Source organism: Pleurodeles waltl, chromosome 4_2 (genome assembly GCF_031143425.1).
Source record: "Pleurodeles waltl isolate 20211129_DDA chromosome 4_2, aPleWal1.hap1.20221129, whole genome shotgun sequence".
Lineage (NCBI taxonomy): Eukaryota > Metazoa > Chordata > Amphibia > Caudata > Salamandridae > Pleurodeles > Pleurodeles waltl.
In genome coordinates, this window is record NC_090443.1 from 23,953,708 (window position 1) to 23,959,545 (window position 5,838).

The following is a 5,838-nucleotide window of genomic DNA, read 5'->3' on the forward strand; positions in this document are numbered from 1 at the left end:
CAACAGAAAAGTCAAAGTCTTAACATAAACTTGTAAACGAAAATCCTGAAAACAGATGAACTGGCATCCCACTTGACTGGAAGAAGAACGATACCGCGGCAGTCCGCACTACTTCTCATCATTTCCTAGAAAAAATGAAAAAATCCAGGCCATAAAAACTGAATAACGTAAGAAATACTTATATCAACTATTCAATAGGGAGGGATAGCACTGCAGTACAGTAACTTGCACAAAATCAATAAACATAACATGAAACTCTACAATCATATATATGTATACAGTGCAGTGGGATAATCCTCACCTCCGAGTCCTTAATAGAATTTAAAAATTCTTAGCGCGAATGCTAGAATTTTTTTTATTCTATGTCAGGACCGGAGGCTCAGATTATGCTTGTTCAAAGCTGATTCACCACTGCAGATGCTATATCAACAATAGGTTTATAATAAAACGTTTTAAAAGTTGAAGGCAAAGACCAATCTGCTGCCTTTAAAATGTCCTCCAAGCGAGAACCCAAATCTAAAGACTTCGATGCCATAGCCCCTCTGGCAGAATGCGCACCAAACTTAGAAACATCAATACCTGCTTCACTCAGCAACCAACGCATCCATCTAGCGAGCGTGGCTGAGGAAACAGGATGATATGGTTTAACTAAGGAAATGAGTAATTGACCCCCCATATCAGAACGAAATTCTTCTGTACTCACCTCGTAAGCTTTAAGACATTGCACCACACAAAGCTTGGGATTGTCTACAAAACAGGGGTAAGACACTGACTTCAGATTGCATTTAGTTCTACGCAAAACGGAGAAAGAGACCCCTTCAGGAGAAAACACTCTCCCAACCAAATCAAGTGCTCTAACATCTGAAACTCTCTTACAAGATATCAAACACAACAACATGGTGAGTTTAGCTGATAACTGTTTCCTAGACAAAAATCTATTAGCAGGCCAGGATTCTAAAACTCGAAGGACAACATTAACATCCAAAAGGGACGAATAACGGGGACGAGGGGGATTAGCTAACCTGATACCCCTCATTAATTTACACACAATAGGAGACTCACCGATGGGTTTACCCTCCACTGGTAGATGGCCTGCTGAAATGGCGGATCTATAATTATTAATAGAACGGTAAGCTAAACCTGACGCTGCTAGGGAGGAAAGGAAATTCAAGACCAGACAGCTACCTGCTGAAGAAGGATTTGCACTCCTAGAACTACACCAAGCACTCTATCGCTTCCACGCCGAAGCGTATCTCTTGTGAGTACTGGAGGACCAGGAACCCGCAATGAAGTCGGAAGACTCTTGTGAAAGTCCTGGGATGACCCATCTTTCCCTGAAAGACGCCATGCCATCAGGGATAGCTTGCCTGACAGGATCAACGGATGTGACAAGCCCCGAGGGTCCTGGAGAAGATTCTCCCGGAAGGGAAGAAGGATCGGATGATCGCAACTCAGTTCCATTGCTACCGGAAACCAAGCTTGAGATCTCCAAAGGGGCGTCACCAGAACTAACTCCGCTTGCTGGCGTCTGACCTGGGCCAAAACCCTGGGAATCATTAGGAAGGGAGGAAATGCATAACTCAGTTCCTGAGACCAGTCCTGAAGAAACGCATCCGTCCTTGATGCCTCCGGATCTGGCCTCCAACTGAAAAAACGTTTCATCTGCCGATTGAGGCGAGATGCAAACAGATCGATCGAGAAGGGACCCCACTTCGCAGAGAGAGTTTGGAAAACTCTGGGATGTAACCTCCAATCGCTGAAGTCTCTCAGGTGACGAGAGTTCCAATCGGCCACTAAGTTGCTGGCCTCGGGAAGGTATTCCGCCACCACTGAAATTCTATGCTGGAGGCAAAAGTGCCAGAATTCCTTGGCTATCTCCGCCAGAATGCGGGAACTAGTTCCCCCCAACTTGTTGACATATCTCACTGCCGAGATATTGTCCATGCGAAGTAGAATACAACAATTCGTTTTGATGGGAGAAAGACTCTTAATTGCAAAAGAGCCTGCTAGGAGTTCCAAACAATTTATGTGGAGACTCAACTCCGAGTTGGACCATCTGCCTCCCGTGGACACTGATCCGCACCGGGCTCCCCAGCCCCACCGACTGGCGTCAGACTCTATCACTACATCCGGGAGAGAGCTGAATATGGCTCTGCCGTTCCAGGCTTCCATATGATCGAGCCACCAATGCATCTCTGCACGGGCCTCCTCTGACAGGGGAATTTGATCTGCATAACGAAGTCCCTTCTGAAGATGAGAAATCTTCAATCGTTGAAGGGCTCGGTAATGCAAGGGACCCGGGAAAATCGCCTGAATCGAAGAAGAAAGCAGGCCCACCATGCGAGCAATCGCTCTCAAGGAAACAGTCTGTTTGGATAATAGACACTTCAATTCTCTCTTGATTGAACGGATCTTCCCGGAAGGAAGAATCAGAAGAGACTGCAACGAGTCTATCTGGAATCCCAGAAAATCTATCCGATGAGAGGGGGCCAGAACGGATTTTTGGGCATTGATTATGAAACCCAGACTCTGGAGCAGAGACACTGACCATTTGAGGTGATTTAACAGAAGGTCCCGATCTTGGGCCATGATTAGGATGTTGTCTAGGTATATGATTAACCTGACCCCTTGGGATCGAAGGAATTCCACTACTGGATGCATAACTTTTGTGAAACACCAAGGGGCAGAGGACAGACCAGAGGGGAGCACCTTGTCCTTGTAATATTCGGTCCCCCAACAAAACTGAAGGAACCTCCGATGTGGAGGAAAAATAGGAATGGTCAAGTAAGCGTCCTTTAGATCTAAGCGGACTAACCAGTCTCCCTCTTGGAGAACATCTCTCAGTAAATGGATACCTTCCATTTTGAAATGACGATATAGCAAAAAAACGTCGAAGTCTTTAAAGTTTAGAACTAGGCGCGAGCCGCCACCCTTCTTGTCGACCAGAAATACTGGGCTGACAAAACCTGACGGATGATGGGGAGCTCTGATAATGGCGCCCTTCTTGAGCAGAGCTGAAATTTCTGCGGATATAAGACTGTGTTCTTGAAGGGAAAAATATCCCTGCCTGGGAAGGCATGTCTGATAAGGGGACTCGTAAAACTCTATCTTGAACCCCTGCACGGTCTCTAGGACCCAAGCATCTGAAGAAATTAGACGCCAATTCTCCAAAAACTTCTGAGTTCTGCCCCCAAAATCACTTCTGAACTCAAGACCAAGCTCACCTGTGGCTCCCGACTCTTGGGAGAAAGATTGTTGTCCCTTGGATCTCCCTCTGCGGAATCTGCCTCGACCGTACCTAGGTCTTGAAGGGTAGAAGGTAGAAGAGGAGGAGTCGTAGCTCTGATAACCCCCTCTTCCTTGTTGGAAGGATCCACGCTGGGGGCCTTGTTGATTTAAATGGCCGAAGGCATGCCCTCTGTAGCGTCCGGCCCCTCTGAAAAGTGGACGTAGCACTCTCCGGATGGATCCTTGTGCCTTGTCTAGACTGGCATAGGTGGATACAAACTTAGAAAGTTCCTTCATGAATGGCGAGCCAAAAAGTAAACCCTGGGCCACGGGGCCTGATGCTGATGCAGCGAGGTCCGCCAGTTTGGGATCTAGCTTCATCAAAACCGATCTGCGTCGCTCAGATGAGATGGCGCAATTAGCATTGCCTAAGAAACATAGAGCTTTCTGAGCCCAGCCTACCAGAATATCTGGGTTAATAGGATCACCCGATTCCTTGGCTTGAAAGGCTAATTCGAGGATCTTAGTAAGAGGTCCGGAAATGTCTAAAAGTTTATCTTGGCATCCACGCCAGGCGCGATCGATACCCTTCTTCGGATCCTTAGCAGATTTTTTGAGGAAAGTTACTAGGGTAGGATCCAACTCTGGAGTCTCAGTAACCTTGGATGGAAAATCAGGTCTAGGACACTCAGACCTTAATCTAGAATGAATATCTTTATCAAATACATGTCTAATATGGGCTTCTACATAATCCGCCACCTCAGGGGGCGGTAACCATAGAGAAGATCTGCGATGCACGATGTCCTCTGGTTCGAAAGTCAACACCTTAGGGGTAGGAACCTCCTGGTGGTGAGCTTTCTTCTTGCGTTTACGAGGAGGCGAGTCCTCTTGCTCGGAGGAAGGCTCAGAGGAAGAAGATGAAGAGGCTGGAACATCCACACCCTTCTTTTGTGAGCCTGCATTGTAATCATGCTCTCTTGCCATATTCCTTATAAGCAGCATGTGGGTTAGAAAGTTGTTTTTCAGGTTGCGGGCTTGCCGCAAAGGAAGGATCTCCCATAGAAGAGGCGCTCACTGGAGCTGCCCAAGCCTGTTGATCGACCAAGCCCAAGAGATGATGTTTGATGGGCTGAATGGCCTGAGCCAAGGCCTGATTAACTGAGTGACGCACCCCTGCATCTAGAGCATACACTAAGTCCTGGTCAAACGAGCCAGCAGTATCATCCATATAGTACAATTCTTCGGCTTGGTCATCATAGCCAGCCATACTGAGACCCAGCAGAGGTGAGCTCCAGAGGAGCAGTAAAATTAATAAAATAATAAATCAGGGCAATAAACACAAAATTTATTTTTTTAAGATGTGGAGGGAGCTGCCCTGAAAGGGTTAATACCCTTAAGCCAGGCCCAGCCTGAGTCAGAATTATTTCAACCCCAGTGTCCAAGCACTGGGGCGTAGATGGGAGCTGAGCCGGTGGAGGAAATTTTAACGAGGGTCTTAAAGGCATTGAAAAACGCTTTGATTTCAAGAGGCAGAGCCTCTAACACGTCCCCGTGACGAGGAGGTTAATGGCGCAGGAGCGCTAGATACACACGTGGCAGCGCCTCAATAAACGCCCTTGTGAAGAAAAGGGAAAATTCCTAAGACGCGCTCTGGTACGAGCGCTTGATTCAGACCCCCCGGGGGAGAGTAAACAAGAAAAGGAGCGCTCCGAGCGAGCGCGAAGACACACCCAGTTAGAACGCTCCGACCGAGCGTTAAGAAAATAATCGGCCCGGGAGGGAAAAGCAAAATGCGGCCAGGGAGGAAGGCTTCACTCACGCGTCTGAATGCACACGCAGTGAAACGGGGAGAAAGAAACTAGCGTAGACCCATAAAACGAGCTCACGCTGAGCGCGGGTCATAAAACCTGAGAGGAGAGAAAGGAAAGAAAAACCTCACGGGCATAGAAAAAGACTGCGCGGAAGCGCAAGTCTTCGCTCCCTTGCTCCCACTCCACTTGATGGCAAAGCGTTCCAAAGGACGCTTATAAGGAGGGGAAAAGCCTGCTCCAACACATTTAAGTATATCCACAATAGAAAAAATAAATCACACTTATCTGGCTGTGAAGCAGCAAAGAAATAGGAGTGGCTGGGTGTGATGCAACACTTTATATGCTTCCTCCTCTATGGTTTAGCACGTGATATGACTCATGTTGGGTCATGTAGTTTTTGCTTTCCATGATTTTCATTGGCTGCTGTTAAAATAAAGCATACAGAGGAAGGTTGATCCAACCAACGACGGGGACCGGTTACACAATAATAATAAAAAAGTTGTACGCTGTCGACAATCGCTATGTGAATTACAACGCTTCAAGAGCGTGCGATTTAATAATTTGAAGGCTATGGTGCTGAACGTTTTTTAACGCTGGTACGTGGGTCGCCGTCACAAATACGCTCAGTAGAACACTGTTGGGTCTGCTTTAATTTCCAAAGTGAAAAAGTACATGCTGACCATTTAAATTGTTTTACAAGCGACAACCGTGGCATCGGAGCTCGCAGTCCCCCAATAGTGAAACAATCCAATCCCAAGATGGCCACGGACCCAGGTAAAATGGCTCTTGCAGTGATCAC